The sequence below is a fragment of the Argentina silus genome, assembly GCF_951799395.1.
Source record: "Argentina silus genome assembly, chromosome: Y".
NCBI classification, from domain to species: domain Eukaryota; kingdom Metazoa; phylum Chordata; class Actinopteri; order Argentiniformes; family Argentinidae; genus Argentina; species Argentina silus.
The window spans coordinates 52,061,612-52,082,960 of NC_139654.1; positions in this window are offsets into that span (position 1 = coordinate 52,061,612).

Sequence of the window (21,349 nt, forward strand, 5' to 3'; positions counted from 1 at the left end):
GACCAGCTGAGCGGCCGGCGCAGGCGCGAAGGCGAGTCATTGGGTACGTTCGCTGCTGACGTGCGTTTCCTTGCGCAGCGCGGCTACCCTCTGTTTGACGCCAACGTGCAAGAAGAACTGGCGCTTCATACCTTTATGCAAGCCCTCACGCCCGACCGACTGCGCCAGCACATCAAGCTACTCGCGCCACTCTCATTAGCTGAGGCCCTGGCAGAAGCAGAGCGAGCAGAGGCGGTGCTAGCGCCCCCCAAAGCACCACTCCATCAAACCCGCCAAGCCACAGTCAGCACTGGAGAAGGAGGAGAAGAAGATGATGAGGGGGTGGTTCGCCAGGCTCAACCGGTGCAGGCCTGGCGCCGGCCCCGCCAGAATACATCTCATACATACGTCTGCTACCGCTGTGGACAAGACGGCCACATAGCACGACACTGCCCAGCGCCAACACCACTCCAGGGCCCTCCCCAGCTGGCGGGAAATGGGGTGGGGGCAGCACAGTGAGGGAACTGCTGCCCCGGCACGCACCTGCCCCCCTTGAAGAAGACCAACTGCCACGAGTGGGACGTCTGGGCCATGCTCAAGGTCTCTATGTTGACTGCGTGATAGAGGGACACCACTGCAGGGCGCTCATTGACACCGGGTCCACAATCTCCCTGCTCCGCCCTGGCGTTATCCCTGGCACTGAGCACGCGCTGCCGCCGGGATGGACACCGACCCACACACAGCTACGCACTGTCACCGGTGAGCGGGCAGAGATGCATGGCAAAAGACGTCTGCGCGTGGCCACTGGAGACCGACAGGTGACTCACGAGTTCTGGTTGGCAGACATTCAAGACCCGTGCATCATAGGGTTGGATCTACTGATACACTGGGGCGCCCGAGTCGACGTTCCACACACAACGCTTCATGTTGGTCCGACGGCAGTGCCGCTGCAGCATCATGGTGGTGGGAGAGGAGTGTGCCGTCTGCGTCAACACCCCACACCAGTGCCCAAGAATGCCCTCATGCAGGACCAATGCTCCCCCAGTGACAAAAGCTGTGAACCCCACCACGCAGCACTACACCCTGGCGACGACGAAGGCTCCACCCTCAGTGCGATGCTCCGCCCCAGCCACGACCACCACGGCGGGCCCCAGCGCCAGTGCCACGCCCTCACCAGAGACAAGGCAGGCGGTGCAAGAGATGCTCCACCGCAGCAGTGACGGCCTCAACGATGACCAGCGGCGGCAGCTGAAGGGCCTCCTCGATGATTTCCTGGACATTTTCGCTGCCAGAGATGAGGAGTGCACCCGGACTGGACTGGTGCAGCATGCTATCGACACCGGTGCTGCACAGCCCATCCGACTCCGCCCTCATCGGCTGGCGCTGGCAAAAAGGCAGGCGGCCGAGCAGAAGGTCCGAGAGATGGCAGCAGCAGGGGTCATCGAGCCATCCAGTAGCCCCTGGGCTGCACCTGCAGTCTTGGTGAGAAAGAAAGACAACACGTGGCGGTTCTGTGTCGACTATCGGCAGCTCAATGCAGTCACCAGGAAGGACTCCTACCCCATTGACGATGCACTGGACTACATCACAGGGTCGCGCTGGTTCAGTTCATTGGACTTACGCAGCGGCTATTGGCAGGTGGAGCTGGCACCGGACGCCAAGCCCAAGACGGCTTTCACCATCGGCAAAGGGCTCTGGCAGTTCTGCGTGATGCCGTTCGGGTTGTGCAACGCTCCCGCCACATTTGAACGGCTGATGGAGAGGGTGCTGGCATCTATTCCCCGATCAAGGTGCGTGGTATACCTTGACGACCTGCTGGTCCACGCCTCTGACTTCGAGGGGGCACTGCTCCACCTGCGTGAAGTCCTCACTGCAGTGCGACGAGCCGGATTGAGACTGAACCCAAAGAAATGTGACCTGGTGCGCCGGGAAGTGAAGTTCCTGGGCCACGTGGTGGGGGCAGAAGGTGTGGCAACTGACCCCGGCAAGGTCAGCACGGTGAGAGACTGGCCAACACCGAGAGGGGTCGCTGAGCTGCGCAGCTTCCTGGGGCTCGCTTCCTACTACCGGCGGTTTGTCCAGGACTTTGCCACTATCGCCAGCCCACTACATCGCCTGACAGACAAGGGGCGCATGTTCAGGTGGGACAATGCCTGCGCGGATGCCTTCGAGAGGCTCCGGACCGCCCTGACCAAGGCGCCAGTCCTGGTGTACCCCGATCCAGCCCGGAGGTTCATCGTAGACACCGACGCCAGCAACGTGGGGGTGGGCGCGGTTCTGTCGCAGGAGGGAGAAGAGGGGGAACGCGCAGTTGCTTACTTCAGCCGCGCCCTGAGCCGTTCCGAGCGCAACTACTGCGTCACGCGTCGGGAACTCTTGGCTGTGGTGCAGGCGCTGCGCCACTTCCGCCCTTACCTGTATGGCTGCCGTTTCCTCCTGCGTACGGACCATGCCTCCCTCACATGGTTGCTGAACTTCCGAGAGCCTGAGGGACAGGTGGCGCGCTGGATCGAGGCCCTCCAGGATTTTGACTTTGAGATCCGGCACCGCGCAGGACGTCTACACTCAAACGCTGATGCTCTGTCACGCCGCCCCTGCGCAGAGGTGGAGTGCCGCTACTGCAGCCGCCAAGAGGAACGAGACCAGGCACTCCCTACCGTGGCAGCAGTCCACCCCACCGACCCGACGGAGGACTGGCTGCCGTCCCTGACCACCGAGGAACTGCGAGAGGCTCAACGCGGCGACCCCTGTCTGGCTATGGTGGCAGAGTGGCTGGAGATGGGGAAACGGCCGGAGTGGCGAGAGGTGTCTGCTTTGGGAGCGGAGCCCAAGGCCTACCACTCCCAGTGGCCCGCATTGACTCAGAGTGACGGACTCCTCTACCGGGTGTGGAGGGCCCCAGGGCGGGGGACTGACCTCTGGCAACTGCTGGTGCCTCAGTCCCTGCGTCCCCAGGTCCTGCAGGCTGTCCACGGCATGGTGGGAGCAGGCCATTTTGGGGTGGCGAAGACCCTGCTACGACTGCGGCAGAGGTTTTACTGGGCGGGGTGCAGGCAGGACACTGAACTGTTCGTCCACTGCTGTGACGCCTGCACCGCCAAGAAAGGACCCACTGGACGTTCACACGCCCCTCTGCAGCAGTACGTGGTGGGAGCCCCCATGGAGCGCGTGGGGGTGGATATCCTGGGCCCCCTCCCGGTCACAGACTCGGGGAATCGCTACGTACTTGTGGCCATGGACTATTTCACCAAGTGGCCTGAGGCGTACGCGGTTCCCGATCAGAGCACAGCGACCACCGCAGACAGACTGGTGACTGAGATGTTCTGCCGGTTCGGGGCTCCGGAGGAGCTCCACAGTGACCAGGGGCGGAATTTTGAGTCTCAGGTGTTTCAGGAGGTGTGCCAGCGAATGGGGGTTAAGAAGACCAGGACCACGCCACTGCACCCTCAGAGTGACGGGCTGGTGGAGCGGTTTAACCGCACTCTCGCCACCCAGCTGGCTATCCTGACCGGGACTGGGACCGCCACTTGCCCCTGGTCCTGTGGGCATACCGGTCGGCAGTCCACGAGTCCACTGGGTGCACGCCAGCCGCCTTGATGTTTGGGCACGAACTGCGCACCCCTGTGGACTTGGTCTTTGGGGCCCCACCAAAACCGGAAGTGCTGGGTACCCCGGGGATGGAGTACCTGCAGGAGCTGCGGGAACGCCTGCGGGGGGCCCACGAATTTGCCAGGCGACACCAGGCTGACGCAGGGAGGCGCCAGAAGCGCGCATACGACACACGTTGCCGGGGACGTGCCTTCACCCCTGGCGAGCGTGTCTGGGTCTTTTGCCCAGCCAGGAAGAAAGGAGTGTCGCCCAAACTGACATCCCAGTGGGAGGGGCCATGTGAGGTGCTGGAGCAGCTGTCTGAGGTGGTGTATCGGGTCAAACTGCGCACCCGAGGGCGCATTGTGGTGCTCCACCGCGACCGACTGGCACCCTACCGCCCCCTAGCGATGGACGCTGCTGGGAACGCAGCAGAAGGACCGGCCCAGCAATCTGGTGTCCCTGGCACCTCCCCCTTGTCACCGGAAGCACCGACTGTGCCCACGATGGCACCAGGGTCCAGCCCAGCCACCCAGCGCAACCCGAGTCGCCGTTCACGACGGGCACCAGGTCATCTTAAGGATTACTATCGGGCGTAGGATGTGGCCGAGGACGGCTGTCATCCTAGGAGGGGGAAATGTAGCGCAGGCACTGCTTGAGGTGCTGGGTGACTGTGAATTCCCAGCATGCATTGCGCATGCAGAATGGACAGTTTGACTGTAAATATTTGGTGTACGTGTTGTTGTTGGTTTATTTGGTTATGTGTATTGTGTTGTTCATGATTGTGCTGTTTGATTGATGTGCGGTTGTTAATGTTTTCGGGGAAACCGTTATTTGGCTCCCTATCCCCATGTCTTACCCCCCTGTTCCGTTCCCCACTGTTCAGTTTTTTCATCTGCATTGCTAGCTCTGCAGTCTTGTTTAAGACTGGCGTAAATGCATGTGAGTTGACAAATAAAACTTCCAGTGAGTTGGTCAGTTGTGAGTCACTTCTTCATCTGAATCCATGGCTCGCTACATTGGTGTCAGAAGTGGGATGGCGCCCGTGAGGCCATCAGAGAGGCGTGTCCACGTGAGAGACTTGTATAGTGAAGCGTGAGGGCACGCTCTCCCGAACGGAGGGGATAGTGTAACGACCCTGTGTAAGGCCCGTTAGCAGCTCCGCCAAGGGAGTTAACTCTCTTGGTGTTGTGGCTAGCGCGGCCGGTTTGTAAGCGAAAGATTGCGAGTTCGATACCCGCTTAAGGCAAGTTGCTCTACCCCACCGTTGATACAGTATCTTTGCTTTGATTAAATTCTTTGATGCACACACACACTAAGACTGAATATCATGTTCTATTTACAAATAAAGATTGATGAATGTGTTGTGGCGCCCGCCCCGTGCCTAAGCCCATGCGCGAGTGTGGGAAGGTGGTAAATGGAGTGTATATATCGCCTCGCTTTGTCTCTGCTGTTTCTGCTGTCCCTCTCTTGCCCCGTGTTGTCTTTGGCAGGACCATGTATGGAGTTCCTGCGCCCCAAGGGGCCACAGCTGCCACCCGTGGAGATAATCACCGTATGCCCATACATGGAGTTCCTGCTCGTCAAGGCACAGCTGAAGGGCATCAGCAGGAGCAGCAGAGACCGTACAAAAGGAGCCAACGGAGCACCCAGTGGGGAGGAGTTGCTACGGCGAACCAAGGAGCAGTTGATGAGAGAGAGAATAAGCCGAGTCACCATTGTCCAGTGTATGACCCCTGACCATAGGAGAGCCCCCTTTGAAGCCCGACCCCGAGAACGTCCGAGAGCCCGCTACGTTGCCAACCTTCGCCTGTCTGACTACCCCGCTGCCGCCCCGACCTGGAACGTAAGAGGACCACCCACCGTGTACCGAACCCCCCTGCTATCTTCACGACACGACGCCTTCTCACCCCCACCCTCTCTCTATCATTTCCCTCTCCCCGCTAACCGAATAAATATCTTTGATTATAATTCTGGTGTGGACCTCTCTGCTTACACTGTGTTTGGGTCCGTGACGCGCCCGCACACCCCGGCGGCCGTCACATTTGGTGGAGAATGCGGGCATAGCGACCTGGGACCCAAACGCAGTGAACCGCAGAGACACCAGGGGGCCAAGCACCGGGAAACCAGTCCAGACCCCGCCATGGCCACTGGTACGGATTTCCAGGCGCTGATAGCGCAGCTCGTGGACCTCAATGTCAAGCAGCAAACCCGCCATGAGGAGCTCGTCGCCGGCCTGCTGGCCAAGGGCCAGCACAAGTCCGCCACTCCGGCCCAATTCCTGGTCAAACAAACGGGGGACGACGACGTGGAGGCGTACTTCCAGATGTTCGAGAGGACAGCACAGAGGGAAGGCTGGGCCCCCGATCAATGGACAGGCCTGGTGGCGCCATTTCTGTCAGGCATGGCCCAAAGTTGCTATCAGGACCTCTGCGCGGACGGGCTTGTGCCATACCCAACCTTGAAGACAGAGATCGTCAAGCGGCTCGGCCACACCCTTTTGACCCGGGCCCAACAGCTCCACGAGTGGACCTTCGACCCGGCCGCTGTCCCCTGGGCCCAGATGCACGAACTGACTCGGGTGGCCAACAAGAGGTTGGTATCTGACCCCCCTTCCCTGGGGCCGGTGGAGAGGGTGGTCATGGACCGATACATGAGGGCACTGCCCCACGAGGCCCGGAGGTATGCGTGCCAGAACAACCCCCAGAGCGCCGAGCAGCTGGTATCCCTGGTGGAAGGCTACCAGGCCGCCCAGGGCGTGATGAGGGTGGCCCGGACCCCGAAAAGAATCCCGCCCCTGTTACCGACAAGTCGCCCGGAGGCGACGGCCGACCGGAGACGCTGTTTCTCCTGTGGTGAGGTGGGTCATCTGTCCTGGGCCTGCCCCCACACCCAGGAGGCGTCCATGCACTCGGCGAGCTACCCCGGACGGCCCTGCGGGCTCCTGACGGCCTGTTGGGCTCAGCCGACGGGAACACCCCCGATCACCCCGGTGCGCATCAACGGGCAGGACGCCACGGCGCTCCTGGATTCGGGTAGCGCGGTGACGCTCGCCCGGCCCCAGTACACCCAACGGCCCTACCTACCCGACACCCTCGCCGTAACTTGTATCCATGGGGAGACCCGGCATTACTCCACTGCCCACGTCCGGCTCCAAACCGTCTTCCAGGGGACGGTCGGAGTCGTCCCGGAGCTGCCCGTGGAGGTGCTGATCGGGAGGGACACTCCCCTATTCCAGGAACTGTGGAGCCACATGACCCGAGAAGACCCGGCCCGGGGGGCCCACCGAGGGAAGAGAACCCCACGACCGCCCAAACTGTGCGCCGTGAACGAGGAGGGAGCGGGAGACTCCACGGACTCCATCTCCGAGGGCGCCGGCAGCGCCGCCGCAGAACGGGCCTTCGCGGAGACCCAAGCCGTCGTCACGGACAGCGACTCACCCTCCCCTGACGATGGCGCTGACTTAATGGGGATGTTCCTGGAGGATTCCGACGCCGCCCCACTGCCCGCCCGCCTGAAGGGGAGGTTCGGGACAGCTCAGATGGAGGACCGCAACCTAGCCAGCGTGCTGCAGCAGGTGAGCGTGGTTGATGGGCAGCGGATGGACGGGGTAAGGGACTTGCCAAACCCACATTTTGCCATTAAGAACAGTCTAATGTATCGTATGAACATGACTAACGGGGCCAGACAGGAACAGCTAGTGGTGCCCAAAGCCTATATTCCCTCAGTTCTCCAGATGGCCCCCACCCACCTCCTGGGAGCGCACCTGGGGGTAGCGAAAACCCTGGATCGGATTCAGGCACGGTTCTACTGGCCCGGAGTGAAGAAAGCGGTGGAGACTCACTGTCGGCAGTGCCCCGAGTGCCAAATGGTGGCGCCCCGTCCCCATGTACGAAGCCCCTTAATCCCCCTCCCTATTATCTCTGTTCCTTTCAGCCGCATTGCGATGGACCTGGTCGGGCCCCTCCCCAAGAGCAGCAGTGGGTACCAGTACATCTTGGTGATAGTGGACTACGCAACCCGGTACCCCGAGGCCATTCCCCTCCGCACCATGGCCACCAAGGGTATCGCCAAGGAGCTGGTGGTAATGTTCACGCGGGTCGGCATCCCCGACGAGATCTTAACTGACCAGGGCACCCCATTTATGTCCAAGATTATGAAGGATGTGTGTCGACTCCTGCGCATAACGCAAATTTGCACGTCAGTATACCACCCCCAAACAGACGGCTTAGTGGAAAGGTTCAATCAGACACTAAAACAGATGGTAAAAAAGGTGATGGAGTTGGATGGGAGGAATTGGGACCAGCTCCTCCCATTCCTGATGTTTTCCATACGGGAGGTGCCCCAGGCTTCCACGGGGTTCTCACCCTTCGAGCTGCTGTACGGGAGACGGCCCCGCGGACTGCTAGACCTGGCTAAGGAGGCCTGAGAGCGCCAGCCATCCCCCCACTGCACGATGGTCGAGCACGTGGAGGAGCTCCGGGAACGGATGGCCACCCTGTGGCCCCTGGTAAGGGAACACATGGAGGCGGCCCAGACCGCACAGGCCCGAACCTACAACAGGGGGACGCAGCCGAGGGAGTTTGTGACGGGAGACAAGGTCCTTGTCCTGGTACCTACCTCCGAGTGCAAGTTCCTGGCAAAGTGGAACGGGCCGTACGAGGTGATGGAGAAGGTAGGACCAGTCAACTACCGGGTAAGACAGCCGGGAAGGCGGCAGCCCACCAAGATTTATCATGTGAATTTATTAAAGAAATGGGTGGCCCCCGCCGCCATGCTGTCTGTGTCAAACCCCCTCTCCACACAGAAACCCAAGTCGGAGGACGTGCCATTCGGGGAGCAGCTGACCGAACGACAACGACACGACCTGACCGAGGTGGTCGCCAGGCACCGCGACGTCTTCTCCTCCACCGCCGGACGCACCACCCTGATCACCCACCCCATCATAACAACCCCAGGGAAAACGGTAAAACTCAGGCCCTACCGTATCCCCGAGGCCCGAAGGACGGCCATAAACCAGGAGGTGCAGGCGATGCTGGAGGCTGGCATCATAGAGCGGTCGCGGAGCGCCTGGAGCAGCCCCATCGTGCTGGTGCCCAAGCCCGACGGGAGCATTCGGTTCTGTAATGACTTTCGCCAGCTCAACGCGATCTCACAGTTTGATGCCTACCCAATGCCACGGGTCGACGAGCTGATCGAGAGGCTGGGCAGGGCCCGGTACATCACCACCCTGGACCTCACTAAAGGGTATTGGCAGGTGCCCCTCGCACCTGAGGCAAGAGAGAAAACGGCGTTCTCCACCCCGGACGGACTATTTCAGTTCGTGCAGCTACCGTTCGGGCTTCACGGGGCGCCGGCCACGTTCCAGAGGCTCATGGATCACGTGCTCCGTCCCCACCGCGAATATGCGGCCGCCTACATCGACGACATCATCATCCACGGAGAGGAGTGGGGGGCCCACCTGAAACAGATGGAGGCTGTGCTGCAAGCCCTACGAGAGGCGGGGCTCACCGCAAACCCAGCCAAGTGTCGGCTCGGCCTCCAAGAAGCAAACTACCTGGGGTTCACCATCGGGAGAGGGTGTGTCAAGCCCCAGGTAGGGAAAGTCGAGGCGATCCGCGGGTGGCCCCGCCCCCAGACAAAGAAACAGGTACGGGTTTTCGTAGGGCTTGCCAGCTATTATCGGCGCTTTGTTCCCCACTTCTCTTCCCTGGCAGGACCCCTCACCGACCTCACCCGCGCGCGCATGCCGGATCGGGTCAAATGGACGCCGGAGGCGGAACAGGCGTTCGCAGGGCTGAAGGAGGCACTCTGCACGGACCCAGTGTTGGTGACCCCGGACTTCCAACAACCGTTAGTGGTACAGACGGACGCATCGGAGACCGGAGTGGGTGCCGTCCTTTCCCAGCTAAGAGAAGGCGAGGAACATCCCATCATGTATATCAGCCGTAAATTGTTCCCAAGAGAGAAAAATTACTCAACTATAGAGAAAGAATGCCTGGCCATTAAATGGGCACTGGAGTCCCTCCGGTATTACCTACTGGGGCGGCAGTTCACCCTGGTCACCGATCACGCACCACTGGTCTGGATGGCGAGGAACAAAGACAGCAACGCCCGGGTCACCCGCTGGTTCCTCTCCCTTCAGCCCTACTCCTTCGACGTGGTCCACCGAGCCGGGGCCGCGCATGGGAACGCCGACGCCCTCTCACGGCGGGACGCACTAGGAGGCTGGGCCACCCCTCCCGTGAGGTCGGAGCTCAGGAGGGGGATATGTGGCGCCCGCCCCGTGCCTAAGCCCATGCGCGAGTGTGGGAAGGTGGTAAATGGAGTGTATATATCGCCTCGCTTTGTCTCTGCTGTTTCTGCTGTCCCTCTCTTGCCCCGTGTTGTCTTTGGCAGGACCATGTATGGAGTTCCTGCGCCCCAAGGGGCCACAGCTGCCACCCGTGGAGATAATCACCGTATGCCCATACATGGAGTTCCTGCTCGTCAAGGCACAGCTGAAGGGCATCAGCAGGAGCAGCAGAGACCGTACAAAAGGAGCCAACGGAGCACCCAGTGGGGAGGAGTTGCTACGGCGAACCAAGGAGCAGTTGATGAGAGAGAGAATAAGCCGAGTCACCATTGTCCAGTGTATGACCCCTGACCATAGGAGAGCCCCCTTTGAAGCCCGACCCCGAGAACGTCCGAGAGCCCGCTACGTTGCCAACCTTCGCCTGTCTGACTACCCCGCTGCCGCCCCGACCTGGAACGTAAGAGGACCACCCACCGTGTACCGAACCCCCCTGCTATCTTCACGACACGACGCCTTCTCACCCCCACCCTCTCTCTATCATTTCCCTCTCCCCGCTAACCGAATAAATATCTTTGATTATAATTCTGGTGTGGACCTCTCTGCTTACACTGTGTTTGGGTCCGTGACGCGCCCGCACACCCCGGCGGCCGTCACAGTGTGTATTGTGTTATTGAGGAGAGAGTGCTGGGGAAAATATGGCATAGGTTGGGTGTGTTTGTGTAACTATGGCAGGGGGTGATTATGTGGGATGGGGAACACTCAAAGATTACAAGAAGAACACTCAGAGAATACAAACGCAATACCAACAACTCAACAGCAACAACGCACCTACTACGACAATCCACAAATTGTGCATTGTTTAGAGCGGTTATAAAGTGTTGAGGCACTCAAATTCAAAACTGTCGCAACCTGTCACCTGTCAGAATCGAGACGAGGCAGTGCCAGTGAATCACCTGATTGGACCGCGAACCTGTCAGGTGATTCATTCAGGCAACGAAGCAGTTGCTGCTTCGGACGTCATATGTCACGTGATTTTTTTCGCACCAAAGCAAGCTTTGAAGCAGTGCTTCGATAAAATTGTTGGTCAGTGTTTGAAGCACGTATCGAAGCTTCAGTGTCAAACTGCCATCACTAGTTGGATGTGTCATGATGTTATGTTTGAGAACACTGCATTTTGTTTAGTTTTTTATAGAAAATGCTTAAATTCATTGTATGATATAATGATTCTAAAAGTGCACTTATATATTCCCTAGGGAAAGCAAGTTGTGGGCTGGGGTTCTGTCAGCATGTGTCTGAGAGGAAGCACTTTATTTTGTATATTTGAAGCAACATCATTGAGTTTTAAATGCAGGCTGGTGGTAAATGAGAACTAACTCCAGGTTTCTGTCTCTTCAGATAATCGCTATGCCTGCCGCTGTTCTTTTCCTTGTTTGTTTAAGACAATGTTCATTTTGACATCTTTCGTTAAAGCCACTTCCCAGCTGGAGTTTCAGTTTGATAGTGACAACTTTAATTTTAAAGAACATTTTAAACTTTATAACTCAACCTGCTTTATTGAGAATCCTAGAAGTGAGGTTGATATACCGGTGATGGTTATCCTACTGGTATTGCAGTGTGCAGTGAGTTCCCTACCATCCCTCACTTGTGCTTTTGTACTACTGGTGCAACTGTAGGAAAACCGCGTCCATTGAAAAGGAAACACTTACCATTGCTCTACATGCTATTTTATATTTCAAAATAGAGTAAAACCATCTTCTATCATTTATTTGGTAGGCCTGTGTTTGGGAAACCCAGAGCATTACGGAGCTCCTGCATTGACCAAAGGGTGGCGTTGCTGAGCATGAATGTTAATTGACATTCTGTTTGATATGCCCTAATGATCACATCTCCAGTATTTAGTAATGATGTTCTGAATGTATTATCAAGTACATATCACTTTGATCTCTTACCAGTCCATTTGACACCCCCAACTGAAACAGAACAAGTGGAAAAAATCACATCACACAATCAACATCTGACCCTGAACGAGCCACACCATTTATTTTTTAATTTTAATTTAAAAATTAAAAAAATATAATATTCATTATTCCATTGGATTAATGTGAGCTCATGATCAATTTTCCCCTCGGACACCGTGTTACGCCCCGGTTTCATTCTCTGTCGTCAGAATTAATCTAATAGGGAGAAAGTGGTTATTAGGCCACAATGCAGCCTGAGAGAGATTTTCAGTCAGGCACTGTTTAGGGGCAACCTGAACACTCTTGTTCCCCATTCAATTCCCCCCAATGTGAATGGAGTTGTAATATGTAATATAATACTATGATGGCCATTAAGAGTAATCTCACCTCTGTGTTGGAAATGAGGAAATTATCATGGGTGCCTTTACTATCAAGAGGTGTGTGTGTGTGTGTGTGTGTGTGTGTGTGTGTGTGTGTGTGTGTGTTTATTGATGATAGTCCATAAGCATCTCTCAGCTGGATTCCTTTGGAAAGACTGTAACCTCCTATAATAAGGGCAATTATTGCATTACCAGGTTTGTGGTGAGAAAGCCATTAAACAGTGAGGTGAACAGTTCAGGTGTACAAGACAGTGTCATGGAGTATACAGGTACAACCTTGATCCATGGACATAATGCAGTCATTAGACACTGCAGGTCTTGAATATGAAATACAGAAATATTCAGAAATATGAAACATTCATTTTACTGAAAATACAGTCTTTCAGGGACGGTCAGCATTTCGTACAATAGACTGCATGAAAAATACATGAGTTTCTGATGCTCAAAGATCTCCAAACAAGGTTTCTGAGGCACAGAGTACAGAAGTCAGCAGAGGAGCGAGGTCAATAGCAGGGCAGAAAATTAGAGAGAAAAGAAGTGGGGTGGGAGAGGCAGAGACAGAGAGACAGACTGGGGGAGGGGAGACAGACTCACATACAGTGTACACAGATAGATAGAGAGAGAGACAGAGGGAGAGAGACAGAGGGAGAGAGACAGAGGGAGAGAGACAGAGTGAGAGAGACAGGTAGGGGAGAAAGATACAGGGGAGAGACACACACACACACAGTGTACACAGACAGAGAGAGAGAATTCAATATGACAATTTGAATTACCCAGCATTGTACCACAGCAGCAGGTAATATCACATTCCTTCGCCAACGCAGCGTTGCTTAGCTCATTTCGGATTAACTCCCAATTAGAATGAAATCTAACTTAATGTACCATCGCTGGCACTACACATGGTTGATTACATGCTGTGATGGTGTGGTTGCATTCACCTATATGGGTAAGACAAACCTGACCAGGTATCTTATCTCTATTTATCAGAGTCCTGTCCAAACTGTTTCCCAAGATCTCAAGATCACATACAACACTGTATGTATATATATATTTGCCAGGTGTGATGTTTCACACTATTGTATACGTTGTATATATGGACTGCCTGGATGATGGGGTTGCTATGGTGACTGCTCTGTGTATGAGCCCTTGATCGCAGCGGCGGCATGAGTGTACGCCCACCCATGTATCCACCATTGCCCTGGACTCACCCACCCGCCACCCTCTACACTCCACGATGTCCCCTATGAAGTGCGCACTTACTGTATTGCACTCTCTCCAAGGTGCTCATTCCATTAGCACAAGGATGCTACAGTACATTGAATACACAGAATAGCTAGCAAGGGTTGAACGGTCAACAACTCCCATATCCATGTATGGTGTCGCATATGAACACCTGACACTGAACTGTCTGGCTGCCTCTGAACACTGCCTGGTCATTACTGACAAGACTAAAGGGTTTAAATAAACTGGAGATCCACACAGAACTAATGGAGGACATATACTTTAGGTGGCCACTTTTAATGCTGAATTGTATACTAAGCTAAGCTGCCCTAGCCACATAGGTGGCAGTTTTATGCTAATAAGCAGACTCAACAATAGTCTTTTGTAGGTGCAGTGTGCAGTAATATGGTGGGCCAATAGTCTATAGCCTGGTGTATCGTGGTCATTTGGATACAATAAGATTTGTATCCTTATTTCACCTGAGGGGACAAATAAAAGTTAGATAGATGTTAATTCAATTCTGTTTTGAACAAGGAGAAGAAGAGCAGATGAGAGCAGTGTGATGACGCTATGATGACTCATCGTCTGGGCTCGGCTCGTGTGCAGTTCTTCTCTGATAAAGGTCTCTTCTAATTGGACAGGACGTCAAATCCGTGATAATTAATTAACTACTAGGAGAGTTGCTTAATGTCAACTGCGAGCACAACATTAGCGCCAAACACTAATTACAGTGCCTTCGGAAAGTATTCAGACCCCTTCACTTTTTCCACATTTTGTTGTGTGATAGACTCAATTTAAAATAGATTAAATTAAAAGAATCTGCCATCAATCCACACACAATACCCCAGAATCACCAAGCCAAAACAGGTTTTTAGAAATTTCAGTAAATTTATAAAAATTTAAATACAGAAATACCTCATGTAAGTATTCAGACCCTTTAAGTATTTCAGACACTTTGTAGATTTTTGTAAGTCTCCCCAGGCCTCAGTGTCGCATTCCTGAGCAGTTGTGTTCCTCTCCATTTGCTCAGTTTGTAATGACAACCTGATCCACAGTGTGTAATTGATTCCTATGCAAATCAGAGACCCTATAAAAACAAATATTCCAAAATTACATTAACTATTATCCTTGCATTTAGATGCACTCAATTCAACTTATTGAGTGATTTGTTGATGACATTTTGGCATTTTAGCTAATTTTAGGAGTGTCAAAGCAAAGGGTCTGAATAGTTTTGTACATGAGGTATTTCTATATTTCAATTTTAATCAATTTACTGAAATTACTAAAAACCTGTTTTCTCTTTGTCAGTCTGGGGTATTGTGTGTGGATTCATGGCAAATTCTTTTAATTTAATTTAAACTGAGTCTATAACACAACAAAGTGTGGAAAAGGTGAAGGGGTCTGAATACTTTCCGAAGGCACTTTATAATGTTTTTTTCAGTAGCAGGTGTCATAGCATGACTCGCTGACCCTGGGCAGTGACCGTCTATCCTTTGATTTGCTAATAACTATTCTCAGTCTGTCCGTCAACTAATTCTGAGTAATAAACTATTAAGCCGGTGATCAAAGGCAACTGCAGTCATTCAGAATGTAAAGAGTATAGGCTAAAATAGTGCTTCGTAGAGCAGAGATAAAGCACAGTCCTGAATGAACATAGCCATTCAAACTAAGGTAGGTGGTATTAATAGCCTCGATGCCTATGGATGTGCATTGTTTATCAAGTTTGTTGTTTTAGTGTGCGGAAATGCATATGTTATACAATGAGGACAAGCATCACTTAGCAAGACCTTTTTTCATTCAGTATCATGCCTGCAATTCCTGGTGATGAGGTTCATGTAAATCTCTATGTTGGGACAGGTTCACAAATGCTGAAGCCGATGTGATTTTGACAAGAAGAGAGAAAGAGAGAGAGAAGGAGGGAGTGAAAGAGCTCAGAAAAGACACATAGTAGAAAAAAAATCACACAACGATCCTGCCAATCTCTTTTAACACAATCCTGTTAACACCCTTTCTCTCCGTTACCATTCTTGTTCTTCTCAGTCTTGCTTGTTGTCCTTCCATGCTTCAAGTCTTTCTCTGGTTGAAAAGCTGAAACTGTGACGCCATCTTGGGTCTGTGGGGCCCTGTGTGTGAGGGGGCCCTGGGAGTTGGAGCAGGTGAAGCCGCAGCACTCCTTCAGCAGGGTCAGGCCTGTCTTAGTGAAGGGGGACGAGGTCTGCTGGGCTGGAGGTCGTCCTACTGCCTGGGGACGGATCACCTGGGACAAGAACACACACCGTGGATGTGGTCCAATAGCCACACTAGCATATACCCTAGAATGCCTGGTCAACACACTGCTTCATCTTATGTGTGTGTGTTAGTGATATTGGAACACAGCACTTCAGATAATGTCACACAGTATGAACCTGATGATGAGATGATGAAAACATGTTCAGCTTATTGATGTGGCCAATACATCATTTGAAATATAAATGCTTTGTTTCCCTTTCACTGGCTGCCTAGAGAAAGAGTCGCTTTCCAAAAATACTCCTAAAGAATGAGACTCTTACTCCTGGTGAACATCTAGATGAGATGAAATGAAATGAAGGTCATTGTTCAACAAATCAAGGTCAACAAATCCCCTCAATCCCATTCAATAACTGAATGCTGTGAATGATAATAACAATACTAATACTAATAATACTACTACTACTGCTGATAATAATACATACCCTTCTTCTTCAAACTTTTGGGAAACTTGGACTTGAGGAAATCGGCCATCTCTTTATCCTCCTCTTTCTCCCTGTTGAGGAGGAGAGAAACAGGATGATGAGAGTAGAGCTAAAACATCTCTTGCTGCTTCTTTCCATGGCCCCAGGCTCTGTCTTCTCTCTCCCCCTCTCCCCCCCCCCCCCCCTCTCCCCTCTCCTCCCCTCCCGTCCCCTCCTCCTTTCCTCACCCGTCTCTCCTCCCCTCTCCTCCCCTCCCCTCCTCCTTTCCTCACCTGTCTCTCTTCCCCTCCCCTCTCCCCCTTCCTCTCTTCCTCTCCTGCTCCTTCTCTCTGTCTTCCTTTGACTTGTCATTGTCTGGAAGGTGAAAAAGATTTGACTATTAGGTGGGATTTGGTAGCAAGTGGTGGTGATACCTCCCTATGCTAAAACCAAACAGTATTTCTCCCCAACATGTTGAATATTGTCAAATGACCTCACTGTTCTGCAGCCAACAGTAAGCCCCCTTGATAAGTGCCTCTCTACTTCACAATGGACTCAAATTAATGGGCAATAGGGAACCTCATAGTCTGTAAATGACTGAGTCTGTGTCATTTCAATACCTGGCATACACGCTAGTTTAATACGTTGTTGTTCTCAATATCCCCAAGATGAAAAATCCAATGATAAATACTTCTGCATTGGTTCAACAAGTCTGACTTGTGAGAAAAAAATAAGTAGCTCCTTGATGAAAACCCGGGAACACAAGGATAGAATCTCTCTGTATGACAAGACTGAAGCTGATCATCAAGCTGATCATCAGACAACTGACCACTGAGGAGAAAGGGAACTACTGGTGTGAAGTGGACATATCTATTTTACTTGACAGATACACTGAAGTGAATCTTTATGTAGTTGGTGGTAAAGTTCCATCACTTAAAAAATAACGCTGTGATTTAAGTAGTAAGTTGTAATTAGCATGCCCAATCAGGGAGGCTAGCCTACAGTCAGAGCAGTATTGTGTTCCTATTGACAGATGAGTGCTGTTTGAAGTCAGTCACACAGACTGCTTATCTGGGAGGAAGTACCACCATCGGCTGCAAATATTCATAGAAAGAAGACTTCATTATCAAATATTTCTGCAAAAATGTCCCTGAAGTTTCCTGTGCGTATATTATAAATATTTCTGTTACATATGATGGTAAACAGACACTAGGGAGATTCTCATTGTCTGACAACAAGAATGAGGGAGTCTAAACTGTGACCATCACTGACCTGTCTGAACAGGATGCTGGGCCATACTGGTGTGGAGTGAATGTTAAGAGAACCGAAGCGGGCTTCATCGCACTGATTAGTCAGGTGCAACTGCATGTTGAAGGTGAGTGTAAGCTGGTCTTCTTGTTCATCATTAATGCACTGATGTTGTGTAGCAGAGGCAGACCTATTCCTCAATAATGATGATGCATGCACTATGATAATGATCCATAGCCATAGAAAATTTGTACATCCTCATTATTATTACATTTATTCCCAATAAATACTTCTAACAGGTATGAACATGATGAATTGAACTCAAAACAAGTGGTCGCATGACCAACTAACATAAGTTAACATTACATTATATCTGACTCCAAAATATATTTCATGGGTTAACAATGATAGAAAATACTTTGCTCATCCCTGTGTGACAGACAATCCATCATATCGGATCCTAGATTCATTAAGAATACCCAAAATGCTATTTTACATGCCCTCAAGTTAAGATAAATTGTCTTGTGAGGAGTTTACGCTCATGCCAATAGCAGTAGCTAACTATCTCTACGTCTCGATGATGATGCATGTGAACATTCAACAATCAATGAGATAACCTGGTCATGATTATGTTGTGCTGTATTAACAGAACCTTTATCTAGCGCACAACCTCACATTAATGCACATAGGAAGAATGAGAATAGAGTATCAACAAAATAACCAATTTAACAGTTTCAAAGTAACATATCACAAACACAAAGCAAAACTCAAAGAACATCTTCCTGTCCTTCTCCTTAAGTATCATTCCCAACAAAGGACAAGGTGTGAGACACATTACAATTGCAAAGGAATTGACAAATGGCGAGGGTGCGATTTCTTCAGGATGTCCGCCAGGCACGCTCATAGTAAATAGGTATACACATTTAAATCAAGGCTGGCCCCATCAAAATCCATCTACAGAAAAATTAGTCTTGTGAACTAGATTCAAGTCACAGTGGCTGTGAAAAAAACTTCAACATATGAATTATTGTTTATCAGCTCCAGATCTAGTTATTCTGAGAAACCTAACTCTAATGATATCAGCACTTCCTTTTTGTGTTTTTTTTTTTACTGTGCTGTAGTGAGCTATGAGATCTGAACATGCTCAGTGTTGACATAGCAGTCTACAATGTGGTGAGAATGAGTTGTGGATTTTGCTCGTTTATTTTTGACTGAAGTGAAAAACCATTATTCAACTATTATTTTGCACCTCCATGTTGAAGGTGAGTCTAATCTGGTCTTCTAGTCCATCATTAATATAAATGTACTGTTGTGTAGCAGAGGTATTCTGCAGACTTAGTCCTCAATAATGTGAATGCACTATGATAATGATTGAAATGTAATATTTTGACCAATGAATTTCACAGATTGGAGCTATTTCAAATCAGACAATGTGACCGAAACACGTTGAGAGGATTGCCATGGTGTGGTGTGTTTATCCTCATGTCCATGTGAAAAACGAGAAATTCTTCTGTTTGGGGAAGAATCCTTTCGTGTGTGAAGACAAGATAAGAACTACGATACAGAATGAAGTTGTGTATGATAGCAGGTTCTCCCTGAGGGATTACCCCAGACTGACACACTTCACCGTGTCCATCAGAAATCTGAAAGTAGAGGATGCTGGGACAAACTGGTGTGGATCTGACCGAACCATGAAGCCTGCCGACGACACCAGGATTCACCTCTCTGTGGGTAAGTGCTTGAAATTCTGCTTCTTCCTACAGTTAGTCATATTCAATGATCTGTCACATCAAATGATCTGTTAACAATTTATTGAGCTGGAGAATTGCAAACACTTTTTGGCCTTTACTTCTCTGTGTTTCAAAAGTCAAAGTCAAAGTGCCTTTAATGTCAATTCTTCACATGTCAAGACATACAAAGGAATCGAGAGGACGTTTCTCACTTTCCCATGGTGAGACAGATAAAGTGCCCAGGCACAACAGATAAGACAAGACATACTAAAAGTAAAACATTCAATAAAAATAATTTAAACAGTGCAAAAAGAACAGTCAGTAAAGACAGTAAATAGCAGCCAAATACTGTGTATTCTGTGTACAAATAATAGTGCAATAGTAGATTATAACAATAGAATAGTAGATTGTCCAGAGTCCGTAGTGTTTTTAGGGGGGGGGGGGGCTGAAGGGTTGGGGGGGGGGGGGGGGTCTCCGGAAGTCGACCACAATCTCCTTAGTTTTGCTGACATTCAGCAGGAGGTTGTTGTCTCTGCACCACGTGGTCAGAAGGTTGACCTCCTTCCTGTAGTGGGTCTCGTTGTTCTTGGAGATGAGACCCACCAGAGTTGTGTCGTCTGCAAACTTCACCATGTGATTGGTGCTGTAGGTTGGTGTGCAGTCGTGAGTCAGCAGGGTGAAGAGCAGGGGACTGAGCACACAGCCTTGGGGGGCCCCTGTGCTGAGTGTGATGCTGCTCGAGGTGTTGTTGCCGACTTGTACTGCTTGTGGTCTCTCACTGAGGAGGTCCAGAAGCCAGTTGCAGAGGGAGGTGTTGAGCCCCAGCTGGTCCAGTTTACAGATCAGTTGCAAATGAATTTATAACTTTATATAATGTGTTTTTTCTGGACTTCTTTGTTGATATTCTGTCTCTATTTGTTAAACTAAAAGTACCATAAAAATTATAGACCGCTCATTTCTTTGTAATCGGGCAAACTAACAAAATCAGCAGGGGATCAAATAATTATTTCCCCCACTGTATGCACCCGTCCAAATGCATAGCGTTTCATGTTAAGAACAACACAATGCAATTTGTAACCAGGAAAGTTGAGAAATAAGTGGCAGGACAACTCACTTAATTCATGCTTTCTACTTTATTTCATTTGGGTCTGTAAGAGTCAAATAACGTGGAGAGAGTACAGTGTAAGGTCTCCCATTGCAGTTTTAACACTGAATACATGCAGTGATAAAAACTACAAACATCCACATGACCCTTCACTCCTCTCTCCCTAACATATTCACCTTTCACTGTCAAACACAGTGTTGACTTGCATTACAACCCACAGTGCTCAACATTTCAACTCTTACAGTTTGAAATCACTTTGTTCAACAGCAATATTCACATTTCTTTGAGAAAATCGAGTGCCATTGCCATACTGTAGTTATAGTGTTCACAAAACCATTGTTAAAATCACACCACAATAAACATCATACCAAAGTATTGTAAAGTATTCTGAATTTGTTCTATTTGCTGAATCAAAATGGTGCCCCCATATCACCAGAAACATAAAGACCTGTTTTCTCACACAGTTAATGAGGACAGAGTTTTTATATTGTTTTGAATAATAACTGTTTATTTCAATTTAGCATTTGTTACAGAGCACTGAATTTTCTGCAAATCTCTAAAAAAGTGTATAGGAAAGGAAAAAACACTAGCAAAAATACACATATTTTCCATCGATGTTTAAACACAACTCACTGCAACACAATTAGGTCATTAACAAATGCTATTTCGGTCCAGAAAAAGCTTCTTTGACCACGGAGACAGCTTCAACATAGAAGCTGCGGAAGAGGGGCATCCGTTAGTAGGTGGCTTGTTGGTCTAGGGGTATGATTCTCGCTTTGGATGCGAGAGGTCCCGGGTTGAAGCTATGCTCACCACTATACCACCAATGCATTCATGACACCAATTGGAACCGCAACCATGATATGACCATTCATGACCACCACATTCATATGCCCTCCAGGACTCACCATTTCAACATTTTGCAGGGTCTTTGTTGTCACCTTTTTTTCATGGGCTGGATTACTCAGTAAAAAAGGCAGGGGGGGGGGGCGAGAAAAATCTTACAACAAATCACACACAGTGGAAGAAAAGTCCCTGCTTTTTGCCGACAGGGCGGACACGTCCCCCAACCTGAGGCTCCATTGCGGGGGAGGGGCATCTGTTAGTAGGTGGCTCGTTGGTATAGGGGTATGATTCTCACTTAGGGTGCGAGAG